The 16,080-nt window shown below is 36.0% G+C and overlaps 1 non-coding gene across 1 annotated transcript; it reads left to right on the plus strand.

The window, feature by feature from the left end:
* Positions 1-3,701: 3,701 nt before the first annotated feature.
* LOC124895766 lies at positions 3,702-3,808 on the plus strand. Its single transcript, XR_007051873.1, has one exon. It is a non-coding gene; the product is annotated as a small nucleolar RNA R71 (small nucleolar RNA).
* Positions 3,809-16,080: the final 12,272 nt, after the last annotated feature.

A 16,080-nucleotide genomic window follows, 5' to 3' on the forward strand; every position in this document is an offset into this window, starting at 1 on the left:
ACATCAAGTTAATTCGAGGTGATACACTTACAGACGACTCTCAAATTTTCACATTCATTAACAATATTATATATAAAAAATAGGAGTCGATGAGAAAAGTGTACAAGTTATTACAGGAATGACCCAATCACGCATATTCAACCCAAATTCTACCCTTATTTCAACTCTATATGCCTTCTATCGATAAGAATTTAAAAGTCAATATCTCACAAACCTAGCACCAGTTGGTTTACCCCACGCTTATTTCTTCAGTTTAATGTGCATTATTGCAAAGTAAAGTACCCAGACTTCCCTTCTTTGTAATATGACACCTCCCATATTAAACAAATTCAAACAATGAGTACACTTTGACAAAATGTATAATTTACCACAAGATTGCTACCCTGACAAATGTGCACAAAACACAATACCCCCAAAAGTTTAATCACATGGACACATACATAGTTTAAGCAACTCACGCCCCACCATAGATATTTACATCAATCAAGGTACACCAACTCAATACTAACACCCATCACCAAACAAATATCGTAACACACTTTATTCCAATATGTATCAAATTATCATAACACACTTATTTAACAATGGATTACATAATCATGAACAAAATGACTGACAATTCATAATAAATTCATGATAATTGCGGCATGAGGTACTACACTCAAGTGAATCATTCACAACTAAACCTATTCTAGCCAATAATACCAAAATTCTCATCAAGATAAAGATAAAATTTAAAAAAATTGAAACTTGCCTTACGTGTTAATGGTAAGAATTGAGCATTGAGGAAAATTGAAAGAGAATTTTTTGTGTTAGGGGATTAAGAAGCAGCGGTTAAAGAGAAAAAATAAGAGGTTGTAAGGTTTAGGGGTATTTATAGGTCAGGTCGGGTTGAACCCAATTTAATTTATAAAAAATTACACATTTTACCCTCATTGTGATACGGTGGAATCGCAGTGAGGTTTTGGAAAGTGATAATTGTGGTTTGGGACTTCACCACAATGCGGTGACCATTAAATTAGCAATTTTTTTGTGTTTTAATCCATCACCATAATGCAGTGTTATCGCGATGACCCACTAGAATTTGACAATTGTGGATTGTCATCTCACTGCAATGCGGTGACATAAAAATCAACATTTTTATTGCATTTTTCAACCCACTTTCTTACCTGATGTTGCACAAAACTTAAATAATGTAAAACTGAATGCCTCCTTGGATGTGGTATTATCCTCAATTTCAATACTCTCATCCCTGCATACTAAACACAAACAACAAAAAATCATAAGAACCAGTGGGTTTCGTCCCACGTAGCGCCTTATTTTTTGTCGTGGCATGACTCATCTTTTTGTATTTTTACTTTTTTTTCTATTCTAAAAATCTAAATACATATTAGAACTACGCTGTTACATTACATTTATGGGTAGCCACCCATGTAGTACCTTTGTTTACGTCGTAGAATGACTTAGCTCGGTCTCACTTATCGGCAAAAGTGATGGACACATTGTTCTTATCTCCATGATCAGCCCAATAATGCTTCACACATTTTACATTCACAAAAAACTTCTCAGTCTTTTCTTTATTCCACAATTCAACTGCACCATGAGGCGTTATTCACACCACCTAAAAAATTCTAGACCACTTAGATCCGAATTTACTCGGAAACAACTTTAACTTTGAATTGTATAGCAAACCAAATTGTTCGTGTTCAAACACTCTATCTTGAATATGCATGTCATTCCATTTCTTGGGCTTTTCCTTGTACAGTTTGGCATTCTCAAAAGCATGGAGATAAAAATCATCAAGTTCAACAAGCTATAACAATCTCTTCTCTCGCACGGCCTTCATATCAAGATTCAGTTTTTCATGGCCTAATAAGCTTGATGTTCCAGCTCTATAGGCATATGGCAAGATTTACTGTAGACCAAGCGATATGGGGAGGTCCCTATGGGTATCTTATAAGTTGTACTATACGCGCACAATGCATTATCTAACTTTTGGCCCAATCCTTCCATTGCCCATTAACATTCTTCTGTAGTATCTACTTTATCTCTCAGTTGGATACCTCAGCTTGACCACTTGTTTGAGGATGGTACGTAGTGCAAACCTAGTGCCTAACACCATATTTATCTAAAAGATTCTCAAACCAAGTGTTAACGAAATATGTACCTCCATCACACATGATAGCTCTGGGAGTGCCAAACTGGGAGAATTTGTCCTTCTTCACAAATTTCAATACCACTCTAGCATCATTAGTGGGAAAGTTGTGGATTCCACCCACTTAGATACATAATCAACTGCCACAAGAATATATAAATTTCCATTGGATGGTAGGAATAGTCCCATAAAATCTATCCCCCAAACATTGAATGTTTCAACTTCAAGAATATTATTTAGGGGCATCTCATGATACCTTAAAACTGTACCTAAACTCTTGCACTGATCTAAACTCTTCACGAAAGACACGACATCTCTAAACAATCTTGTCCAAAAGAAACTAGATTGTACGACTTTTCGGGAAGTTCGTTCACCCCTATGATGGCCACCACAAGGAGATGAATGGCACTTTTGTAGCACTTATGTAAATTCAGCTTCTGGAACCTATCTTCGTACAATACCATTAGGACCCTACTTGAAAAGATATGGCTCGTCCCATATGTAAGAACGAGAATCATGAAACAATTTCTTTCTTTGTTGAGTGGTAGCTTCAAGAGGGTAAACCCCACACACGAATAGGTTCACAAAATCTGCATACCATGGAAGGTCACACGCACCAAGAGACAATAATTTTTCATCCATAAACTCTTCCTAAACGTGGAAAAAGTCATTAGCAATATGTTCATGAGTCTATAGCCTTGAAAAATAGTCTGCAACTTGATTTTATTCTCCTTTTCGATCACGATCCTCTAAGTCAAATTCTTGCAGCAATAAAATTCACCTGATCTATCGAGGCTTGGCATCCATTTTATTTAAGAAATACTTGATGGTTGCATGTTCAGTGTGAACAATTACCTTAGTTCCCACCAAATATGATCTAAGTTTCTCGAATGCATAAACAAGTGCTAACATCTCCATTTCCATGACTGTGTAATTTATTTGGCCATGTTTCAAGAATTTACTAGAATAATAAATAGAGCAAAATTCCTTGTATTTCTCTGCACAAAAACTGCTCCCACAACTACATCACTGGCATTACACATTAGTTCAAATGGCAATTCCCAAGGATAAATCAAGATGGGTGCTTCTGTGAACTTTTGCTTCAATCAACCCCAAAATCAAACCTAGCTTTTTTTTTCTAACAATTTACGCATAGGTCTTGCAATCTTCAAAAAATCTTGAATAAAAAATCTATAGAAGCTTGCATTCCCCAAGAAACTTCAGACTCCCTTCACTGTAACTAGAAGTTGTATCTTTTCAATCACTTCAATTTTGGCTTTGTCTACTCCCAGTCCTCTACATGACACCTTATTGCCAAGGACTATTCCTTCCTTAACCAAAAAGTGGCATTTTCCCAATCCAGCGTAGGATTTGTCTCTTCATAATGAGCTAGGACTCGATCTATATTCTATAATCATACATCAAAGGAATTACCGTAAATAGAGAAGTAATCCAACGAGCTTCCCTACCTACTGCTGAATCCAAGAGAATCTTGGTATTTCACTTTAGCCTTACAATGGAAGTATGAATAAGAACATCATTAGACTGATGATGGTGAGGGAAATTTCTGAGCGTGTTTTTAAATCACTCCCAAGCTTGGTAGAGATTCTATCCTTCTTTTTATCTAAAACTCAGAATCTCGCTTCTCAATTGCGTAGTCTTTCCAGATGGAAAGAATCAAATAAGGAACTTCTGAGCTAGATCTTCCCAAGAAGTGATGGAGAGTGGTGGTTCATCATGTAACCACCACTTCGCTTCCCCAATTAAATAAAAAGGGAAGAGTGTTAGTCTAATATTATAGGAATATAAGTATCGCTTATTTCCATGAAGGTCTATATGTGCTGCTGTGGGTCTTCATTCATAAGGACAGAATATTTCCCTGCCAAATTCAGTAACTGCACCATATCTGCTTTAATTCAAACTGACCACCTAGCTCAGGCTTGCGAGTACTGTTAGTCGCATGGTTCATGAGTGGGATTGCCACCTTGTGAACAGGTCTAGTAGCTAGTTGAGCAAGAACTGCTGGGATAATCGAAGCTGGGACATGTCTGGCTTTTGGATCAACACGATTATTTGGATCAACCATATTAGGATCTCTTCTTCCAGCCATTTGAACCTGTTGAATGGGATTTTTAGATCTTCTTCTTTGTTGAAACATCAATTCTATTTCTGCAAAAGGCTCTACCAACTCTTTATCTCTCACCAGTCCTGTATTTAGATAAAACTGCAAATATTCAGTCGCTAAGATCAAGTCATTAACACTTAAACTTATTATCAAAAACCAAAAATTTAACAAATTACTAATTATGCTAGTCCCCGGCAACGGGTCTAAAACCTCATTGCCTTCAATTGCACATGTAAGTACACGTGATCATACAAGTAATATAGTGACTTAGATAGTTAGATATCGTTCCCACGAAGACTAAGCAATTAGCAAATTAACAAATTTTAGTTCTAGAGAATGATATATTAAGTGTTGTAAAGTATCACGATGATTTTGAAATTGTGAACAAAAATGTAAATAAATAAGAAATAGCAATTTTTGACAATAGCAAAGAACGCAACAGTTGTAAATAGTAATGATGAGAATTTGGGTTGAGTAACATCTAATAATCACACAATTCTGTCTTCTTATCACATTCTAGTTTGTTATCAAGTTATTGATTCGCAAGGTTTATGGTATGATTTTGTTCTCCCGACCTCAAATCTTGTACTTATCTGAATATTACAACTACAACTCCCACCAAGACGCAACAATTTATCTTGATGCATACAACTTTCTTCTTGCAATTGATCTAAATAAGGCTCCTAGGTATATCCTTATCCTAAGTGCTAATTCAAACTCCTTATTTTAAAAAGGATAAGAACCTTTCTCATTAATTCCTTTATTTTATTCTATGATTCTCCTCTCGGATTCAAATAAAAATATAAATTTATTCTACTAGTAGCCACTCATTAAAATAGTAAGATAAAGAAATTAATAACAACTCATATGATAATCCAACAAGAAATTGCGATAATGAATATCAAAGAGTAATCAAGTTCTTGGCCTGAACCCCAGAACAAGGGTGTTTAGCCACTCATGTTTGAATTCAACATAAAAAATAAGTAATTAATCATACCAAGAATTAATCTTGAAGTAAAGGAGTTCAAAATAAATTTTAAGAACCCTAAAAGATAGAATTTTGTGTTTTTTCCGCCGCTACTATGATTCCCAAAGTGTCTCCAAATTGTATTGAATTTTTACTTTTATAGCTAAGGTGAAAAATGCTCTTTTTCCTCTTACTGCGTCACGGCAGTCTTCTCATTTCCATTCTTACTGTGAAGTAGTGGAATTGCAGTGTGACTCTGTTTAGTGACAATTGTGGATTGGACACTCACCGTGATGTGGTGGAATCGTGGTGAGGTACTGGATAGTGACAATTTCCTATTTCACCTCCACCGCGACATGTGGTGACTTCCTGAAAGAGAATTCTGGAGCTTTTTCCTTTCATATTTTCTTCTGAAGTCATGTTCCAAGGCCTTTATTTCTCCTTTCATCATCATATCTCCTTAATGTGTCTAATCATGTTCAATTCTATCAAAATTTAATCCTGCACACACTAATCATATCCATTAAATAAGGAACACACTTATGGCTCGACTTTAATCAGAATATCACATTTTTTATCTCTGAACAAGTCTAAATATGGGTAAATATAGGTGATTAGACATATAAATATGCCCAAGATCATGCTTTAATATCGATGTGAGCTTAAACAAGAGATGTTCCCTCTCCACTAACTCTACGTTAATGTGGTCCATAAAATGATCAAACCAAGAAATGAAAGGTTCTCTAAATCCAACTATGTGGACCCTCATGGAATTGCTTGGCATTAAAGTAAATATTAATATACCTATCCTCAATATAAAGTACATGAATTGGGTTCTTTTGAAAGGTGATAAAAAGTATCATGATCTTCCTTATAGTTTCTGCATGACCTCTATTTTTGAGAACTATGTTGTTCCAGCTCAGGTTTTGTATCCCCATACCTCTAAGGACATTTTTGGTAGATTGAACTGTGTTGCATTACTAGGTTCAATAAGGCAAGCTGACACAACTATGCAAAAGTGGTAAAATGAATAGGACGATACCTTGGTTGAGTTGGAACAGAATCATACTCAAGAAAAGGAACTTCTTCAGGCCAGAAATCATACTTTAGAGGCAGACCTTGCCAAGGAAAGGGCAGACAATACAAAGGTCATTCGTAAGTTGAAAAAGCTGAGTTCATCTATTACTTTGACCTCTTCAGCTCTATTATCTTAGTTCCCTAGGAATACATTCCTTTAAGCCTTTTATTGTTGAAGTGCCTAGTTTTTTTTTGTTGTTTTTCTTTTCTTGCTCAAATGTAGATCTTATCTTGCTAAATCAATGAAATCACCTTTCTTTTGACTATGTCTCATCTTTTTTTGTCTTGAATTTTGCATTGTTTAATTACATTATATTCCTCTGATTTTTTTATTGATAGCCTAGTGGCCATGATTTGTTTAGCATTGCACTTTTTTCTTTATAATGTTATGACTGTGCTTTTCGATGATGCCAAAATGGGGAAGACTTAGGTTGTGTTTATAACTTATAACAAACCTATTTCTTGATAAAAAGATCTTAAATTAGTGAATATAGAAAAAGGTAGGAGTTGTACATGACAGGAGGTTTATGATCACCAAAAAGGGGAAATTTTTTGGAGTTCATGAAATTTTAATGATTTACAAAATTGGTGAAACATGTTAATTCAGGTGGTTCACTAACATGCAGGCAAATGATTAAAATCCCATAAAGAGTTCACTAATACAAGAGAACAAGAGCACTTGGATTAAGGAATAGATAAGTTATTGTAGTTGATAAACTCAAAAGTAATCATCATTTATGGAATAGAAGACATTAAGTATGATTACAAAAATTGAAGATAACAGAGGTTGAGGTTGAGTTGAAGAAAGAATTCTACTTAGAGAAGGAGATTCACTTCACACCAAACTCTTAAGAGTTGAGAGTTTCACTAGAGATAAAAGTTTGATGTTAAGATTAATAATTTGAGAATTGTGTTTAAAAGAGGGAGTGACTTCCATAGTTACTCCTCACTAACAAACCAAAAGACAATAGGCGAATTGACTTAGAAGTTCACAACTTGGAGAACACATAGTTGAACCTGGTTCTATTACATAGAAAGTATGGTGTCTTAGTTTCTATGTATCCGGTTTGGTTCCTGTGTGTAATATAGATGTAATTCTCTCTTCAGTGAAATTTAAACAGAATTAGGATTATTTTCTGCAAGTTGTAGAACACAAAAACTTTTCGTATACCTTGAGAGGTTTGTGAGTTTTGATTAGTAGGAGTTAAGTTTATAATTCCTAAATTACATGTCTTGTAATTTGTCTTTTGTTGAGGCTACAAGTTGTTTAGTGAAGTTTGGGGTGAAATCTTTTAAATGTATAGGTCATGTTTTTTCACATCTTTTTAAGTCAGGTGTTTTACACGTGAAAATCCCTATCTTATTTTCTTACACCACTTTAGATTATTTGAAACATTAGGCAACTAGTTTCACTCATAAGTAATTAATAAGCTAAATTAGGCAATCTAGTAGGTAGCGTACTATATCAAAAATGATCCCGATCATTTAATGTTTCTTAATCTATATGCCAAGTCAGTAGTGGGAAAGTATTGATGGATGAAGGGTAAACTTTTTATGTATAAATAGTAGAAATTGAACTGCATTTGTTGAGTTTGTGTGCTTGCTTCTTTTGTATTTTGAACTCCCTTATAAAAAAAAATTTCCAGACAGTTATTGACCCTCTAAAAACTCCAAATCTATATTGTTGAGTAAAATATTCAACCATCTTGCTGAAAGACCTATTTACTGTCTCTTTAATCATTCCATGAGAATGTCTATCTGACACTTTGACTACTTATTTGTAAGATGGATGTTCACTAAATAAGAATATATATCACACATAATATTGGACTGTTGAGACAATTAATGAGGATTAATACGGAGAAAAAAAAGAACATAAAAGTGAAACAAATGGGTTAGAGATGAGGATATAGAGGAATCAAAAAAGATAAACCTTCTTAAATTCTCCATATAATTTTAGCAACAACGAGATGTTACTCCCTCCCTTCCTATATATGTGCTTATTGTTAACTTAGGCACATCCTTATGAATTACTCATTCCTAGAAAAAAGTGTGTTTTTACTAACTAACCCTTCATATAAGTCTTTTAGCATTACGCGGAAAATCATAACATCTAATAACCTATGGGTTCACACAAACATAGTAAGATGTTTCTTAGTGCTGAAAAAATGAAGGCAATGAAAACCTTCTAACCAAGATTTTACTACTACTACCTACAAGACAGCTCTTCAGGTTCAAAGTTGTCTCCAAACGGTGAATCATTCTCGAGTGCACTCACTCTGGTATTGCCTTTTGTTTCCCCTACATTTTGTTACATCCCCCGTAAAGTTATACCAAAGTCAAAGAATAAACAGAGAAGAATGTAACTAGAAGACAATGAGATACATGACCATAGAAGGAAGATGAGAGAATAACAACATATGCCAAAACTTCAACATAATTTCCATGCCAAGTGCAATATCAAAAAATCTTTTAATAGCTTGGTTGCTCTCTCTTGCCTCCGATTACACAAAAACTTTTCCAATATCCCAAATACACTCTTTAACTTAATATTTTGTGGCTAATAGAGTTAATAACAAAGGAAAAAAGAGAAGGAAGACACTAAAATAAAGATTTTAAACCCCAAAAATTCTAATTTTGATTGATTACTAAAAAGATAAAGTGACTAGAGTAAGAAACACATTCCCTATACAACTAATGTCCTGTGTTACTTTGTTTGTTTCCAATCTAGAATAGATTCTCAGGCAAATGAAAAATAGAAAGACATAGCAATACCATACTAGCACTATATTCTATGCTGAAAAATTGAAATTTGCCTAGCTTGTGGTGGCTAAATAGTAGTTCTTGATTCCCTTCTTTTACCATAAAGGAAATGTAATGCCACGTAGCATTCTTGAATTAATATCTCACTTGGTAGCATGCTTAAAGAGCTAACTATCTCAAAATTTTCGAAGTGTCAAAAGGACTTAGCCATATTTTAAGCTCCTAAACTTTTAGTATTTCTGAATCAATCTTTTTGACCTCAAGATGCAGATTTTTAAGTTGATTCATGTTCAGAAGTGAAAAGGGGTGCCTCGGGGAAGTTTTGGATTTTTTAGGCGATGTTTGAGACATGTTTGGATGAGAAAAATAGAATACCGACGTGATCTAATTGCGTCGCATCCGTAATCGCATTGGTAGGACCAACGCATCGCATCGCTAAATACATCGGGTGTCCATTTTATTTTATTATTATTCTTGGGTTCAGGAGAGTATTTTAGTCTTTTTCCCTCATCATGTCTCTGCCATAACATGAAATTTAGTTGTGATTAAGGCATAGTATGCCAAAAGTTGCTCAAATTCCTTCAAAACAAAACCCAAAATTCCCTCACAAAGTTCAAGGATTCATCTTCTTAGTCAAGATAATCAAGAAAAGAGTCAAGGATAGGGTTTCATTCTTTGAATTAAAAGACCTAAGGTATCTGGGACTACTATAAAAACCATGGGCAGAAGTTTCTCTGCTTTATAAAGTTGAAAAATCCCTTATCATGTTTATAAAGAAGGGTTTTGATGTTGTTTTGAAAAGTAAGTATCGTGGGATTGTTTTGAATAAAATATATGTTGTCTTGAACCATTCTTCAAGGAAATTGACCTATAACTATGTAGATATGATTTCGTATGTTTTGTAAAGTTGATTGAGAGCATGAATGACTAAACTCCCTCTCCTTTATAATATCTTTTATAACAAGTATTGTGGATTATTTAAATACATGAATTTTCTCAAGGAAAACTAGAGAGTGAATCCATTACTAATGATCGTAGAGTGACATGGTTTGTGACATGTTGAGAGGGGGTTTTCAAATAGAAAACATTTATCATGTCAAAATTAACAATTTCTATGGGTTTTGAACAATTTAAGCGTAACATAACCATCTTATGATTGTACTATTGAGAGGAGAGTGTGTTTGATGTAAACTAAAATAAAAACCTATTACATGAATCATATGATGTTTAAAAGCTACGGGTGGTCATTAATATTATAATATATGAATAGGCTGCAGATATGATATGATGTGATTTGATTGACTTATAAGTCAAGGTATGACTTACCGATGATTTCATGGCCTTAAAAAGATAGTGTTGAATGTTTTGAAAGTATGAACATGCTTACTTTAAAGATCTAAAAGTTGGGCTTAAGAGATCTTATAGGTTACCAGAAGAAGGCGTTTGAGTACAAAGGCTCATCGCTGAAAACCATAGTTTTCAATGAGGGAATTATGATATATGATCCTACATGAAAGGATATTTTATTAGCAGACCCCACCTGTGGTGTGATCACATGGGGTATCACCACTCCGATCCTAGTGGCTACTTGGACTGGAGGCTTAGCTGCTGATTCAAGTACAGGATTCGCATAGCCTGTGGAATTCCAGATTTGTAAGGTGTTTCGATTAGCTAAGAAGAATAACAAAGAGTGAGTCACGATTGTCAAGAATTGATTTGAAATTTAACAAATATGCGCATGTATTTTTACTTACCTAATGTTCACTGTTATTGTAAAATGCTCTCACCTATTTTGTATAAAAGCATATTATTTTTGGGTTGTTTCGCATACCAGTATATATGTATTAACCCTTTATATTTTAGGATCTGACGCACAGTGGTGGGGTCCCATTTAGTAGTAGACTTGTGTTTAAGAAGTTTCAGTTGGTGAGCCTTCTCTATTTAGTAAGGCCTAATTATTAGACTTTATTATTTCTTTCCATTTTAAGGTCTAATTGGGGGCCCTGTCCCAGTTTTAGACAAGATTTTGGCTTTGATATATTAGAGATTTTACAGACTGGTGTTAGATTTTATTAGAGATTTAAGGATTTTATTCCAACTTGTTCAACTGAATTATAATATTGACCATGATTCCGTATTGATGTGTACTTCAATATTTTTCATTTATAATATATGAATGTGTGCATGATTGCCAGATAGTGAAGAGCGCTTGAGTCTTCAAGGTTCAGGATTCTCATCATAGCTAGGGCCTCATCTAGGGTATGAAAAACTTGGTATTAGAGCACAGTTCATGGTCCCAGGGTGTTTGTGAAATCGTGTCAGGTGGAATCATTTTTATGGGTGTGTAGCATGCCACACTTATAAGTAGGGGGCTACAAGACGTTTAGGAATGTCTCTCTCCATCATTCATAATTTAGTATGTGTTTTAGAATTTGAATGTCCTCTAACCAATGATTCCTTTATTTCAAAAAAATTAATCATGCCTCCTTGTAGGATTAACAAAACAAACCCCCAAGCTGAGGATTTTTGTCACACTCATGGGATGCGGACCTGTAATAGAGTTCGTACCCTAGAGTTTGTTACTACTCCGGTAGTTTCTCCAGTTTTAACTAGTCCACCTTTGGATCCACGGACTAGTGTTAATTGTCCTGATCTCTCTCAAAGAGAAGTCTCGAAGGATGAGTTCCGACAGTCCATCCATATGATTGCACAACTGGTGGCCTACTAGACCTGTCGGTCTAAAGATGTGGGTTTTGTGTCTGGTTCTTCAAAAGTTACATAGGTTGATAAATTCATAAGGCTGAACCCACCAGTATTCACAGGCACGAAGGTTGAGGAGGACACCTAAGTGGTCATTTATAAAATGGAGAAAATTTTTAGAGTTATGAATGTGAATGAGGTTGAAGGGGTTGAGTTGGCATTATATCAGTTGAAAGATGTGGCCAATCAGTGGTATAGTGAATGGGAAGATTTAAAGGGTACTGATGTTGAGCATTCTTTGTGGGGTTAGTTTGTGAAAGCTTTCCTAGACCATTTCTTTCCCCAGGAATTGAGGGAATCAAAGGCTGAGCAATTTATAAAATTAAAGAAAGGAAAAATGAGTGTTAAGGTGTATACCTTGAAGTTTAATCAGTTGTCCAGGTATGCTCCAGAATTATCAGGTAACATGAAAGCTCATATGAGGAAGTTTACATCCGTTTTCTTAATGATCTGGTGCTGGAATGCAAGGGAGCGAGGTTGAATAGAGATATGGATTTCTCCAGGTTATTCGCTCATATGTAACATGTTGAGGAGCAAAAAAAGGTTGGAAGAGGCAAGGGATAAAGACAGGCAGGCCAAGAGGACCAGGTTCATAGACCAGATCAACAGCCAATTCCAAGGAGGTAATAATTGGGGTAACAAGTGGTTAAAGAAAAAGTTTTGGAGTAATGCTCAGTCTTCAGCCAGCGCCTCAGTTCCCAGACCTCCAGTTGATCGATGATTTTAGAATTTTTATCCTTATAATAGTGCGGGAGTGCAGGGTACTTATTCCCAGGGGAGTGTGGCTTAGCCATTTAGGTCACACCCTCACTGCAGTGATTGTGGAAAGAATCATCCAGGGAATTGGTTTTTTAATGGTAAAGTGTGTTATGCGTGTGGTCGGCCGGGGCATCTTCAGCAGGACTGTCCCTCGAGAAATAACGTTAGGGGAACTAATTCCCTAGAAAATTCTACAGCCCCACAGCCACCCAAGGGTACTACTTCAGCTACTGGGAATGGTCATAACCAGTTATATGCTATGTCTAACCTCTAGGATGCAAAGGCTTCACCAAACGTTGTTACTAGTACGTTTAAAATTTTCTCCCATTATTTATATGTGATAGTTGATCTTGAGTTTGCCTTGTCCCATGTGACCCCGTATGTGGCAGTTAGTTTTGGTTTTGAGCCTGAAAATATTATTTAACCTTTCTCTGTCCCTACTCCTATTTGTGACTCTATTATGGCTAGAAGGATGTATAGAAATTGTTTTATGTCCTTCAGTCATTGTGATACTATGTTAGATCTTGTAAGCTTGATATGGTTGACTTTGATTCTATTTTAGAGATGGACTGGCTTTGTTCCTGTTATGCCACACTAGACAACAGAACCCGAAAAATCACTTTCTCCTTTTCAAATAAACCAGTGTTAGATTGGGAGGGATATTCCTTAGCACCTAGGGGGGAGTTCATATCTTACCTTAGATCTCAAAAAATTGTATCAAATAGTTGTTTGTACCATCTATTTCAGGTCAAAGATTCTAGTGCTGAAATTTCTTCCCTCAAGTCTATCCCTGTAGTTAACAAGTTCTCAAAAGTTTTTCCTGATGATCTCCTGGGGATCCCACCTGATAGGGAGATAGATTTCGGTATTTACTTATTGTCGGACACTCATCCTATTTCAATTTCGCCATACAGAATGGCCCCTGCCGAACAGAAAGAGTTAAAAGAGCTGTTAAAAGACCTCCTTGATAAAGGCTTTATTAATCCAAGTGTTTCTCCTTGGATATTTTGGTACTCTTCATGCGTAAGAAAAACTGTTCCCTCCGTATGTGTATAGATTATCATCAAATGAACCAGGTCAATATTAAAAAAATACCCACTTCCTAAAATTGATGATCTGCTTGATCAACTTCAAGGTGCTAACTCTTTCTCCAAGATAGGCCTCCATTCAGGGTATCATCAGTTGAAGGTTAGGGAGGCTGATATTCCCAAAACAATTTCCAAGCTTGATACGTTTATTATGAATTTTTAGTCATGTCCTTCGGATTGACTAATGCCCCCGCAGCTTTCATAGACCTAATAAATAGGGTGTTTCTCAATTTCTAGATCTGTTTGTCATAGTCTTTATTGATGACATCTTGGATTATTCTAAGAAAGGGGAGGATCATGCTAACCACCTTCGAATCATCCTTTATACCCTTAAAGATCATGAATTATATGCAAAGTTTTCCAAATATGAATTATGTCTTAATGCTACTGCTTTTCCGGGGCACATTGTTTCTAGTGAGAGGATTAAGGTTGACCCCTAAAAGAATAAGGCAGTGAGAAAATGGCCCAGACCAATGACTCCAACTAATATCCAGAGCATCATAGGCTTGGCAAGGTATTGCAGAAGATTTGTAGAGAGTTTTTCCTCCATAGCTGCTCCCCTTACCAAATTAACTCAAAAAGGCAAAGTTCTGATGGGTGGACTCATGTGAAAATAGTTTTAAGAAACTGAAAGATATATTGACTACCGCACTAGTTTTGTGCCTCCTGATAGTACATAAGGTTTTGTTGTGTATTTTGATGCATCTCTAGTGGAACTCGGGTGTGTGCTTATGCAACATGGTAAAGTGGTGGCTTATTTATCTAGGCAAGTGAATATACACGAAAGACTTATCCCACTCGTGACTTAGAGTTAGTAGCCAGGCTATTTGCACTTAAAATATGGTGACATTATCTTTATAGGGTGCACGTAGATATATTCACTGACTACAAAAGTTTGCAGTATGTTTTCACGCAGAAAGAATTAAATCTTAGGCAAAAGCGGTAGTTGAAACTATTAAAGGATTATGAAATGAGCCTACACTATCATTCGAGTAAGGCAAATGTGGTGGCCGACGCCCTTAGCAGGTTGTCAATGGGTAGTCTTTCTCATGTTGAGAAAGGGAAAAGAGAGATGGTGAAGGATATTCACTGGCTTGCAAATTTAGGAGTTTGTCTCCTAGATTCCTAAGAAGGAGGAGTAATTGTTCATGAGATAGCTAAATCTTCCCTATGTGGTGAAGTTAAGGAAAAGCAAGCTGAAGACTCTATCTGCAGATTAAGAATGATGTGGGTCAACAGATAGTGCTAGCGTTTGAAATTAGCAGTGATGGGATTTTGAGGTATCATGGTATGTTTTGTGTGTCGGATGTAGATGGGTTATGAGAAAGAATTCTCAATAAAGCTCACACTTCGAGGTATGTTGTTCACCCAGGTTCTACTAAAATGTATCATGACCTTATGGCTATTTACTGGTTAAATAATATGAAAAGAGATGTTTCTAACTTTGTGTCTATATGATTGAATTATCAACGAGTCAAAGTCCAACATTTGAGGCCAGGTGGTACTTCCCAAGAGATAGTCTTGCCAATGTGGAAATAGGAGATAATCAATATGGATTTTATCACAGGGCTTCTGATGTTCCAAATCCAATATGATTCTATTTAGGTTGTTGTAGACCGGATGGCCAAGTCACCTCACTTTCTGCCTGGGAGGAGTAATTATTTAGAAGATGATTATGCCAAGATGTACATTGAGGAAATAGTTCGCTTGCGTGGGGCATCGGTATCCAGTATATCGAATCGAGGTACGCAATTCTCTACATAGTTTTGGTGGTCTTTTTAGAAGGGTTTAGGTACCCAAGTGAACCTGAGTACTGGCTTTCACCCTCAGGCTGATGGGAAAGCTGAACGCACCATTAAGACCCTTGAGGATATACTGAGGGCCTATGTGGTTGACTTCAATGGTAGTTGGGTGGATCATTTGCAATTGATAGAATTCGCCCACCACAATAGCTACCACTCTAGTATTAGGATGTCTCCTTTTGAGGAACTTTATGGGAGGAGATGTAGGTCACCAATTAAATGGTATGAAGTGGGTGAACCTCAGATGTTTGAACCTAACCATGTTCATCAGGCAGTATAAAGGGTAAAGATCATTAGGGAATGACATAAGGAAGGTCAGAGTCTCTAGAAATCCTAAGCCGATGTTAGGAGAAGGTAGTTGGAATTTAAGGTTGGTGATTGGGTGTTTCTAAAAGTATCCTTTATGAAAGGACTCATGTGATTCAGAAGGAAGGGAAAGCTCATTCCACATTACAAAGGACCATACCAGATTATGAGAAGGATAGGTGGGGTTGCCTATGAGTTATAATTTCCTGCAAGCCTGGGTTCCGTGTATCCCGATTTCCATGTGTCCATGTCGAAGAAGTGCATTGAAAATCATTCTC

Source organism: Capsicum annuum, unplaced genomic scaffold (assembly GCF_002878395.1).
Source record: "Capsicum annuum cultivar UCD-10X-F1 unplaced genomic scaffold, UCD10Xv1.1 ctg995, whole genome shotgun sequence".
In the NCBI taxonomy this organism is placed as follows: domain Eukaryota; kingdom Viridiplantae; phylum Streptophyta; class Magnoliopsida; order Solanales; family Solanaceae; genus Capsicum; species Capsicum annuum.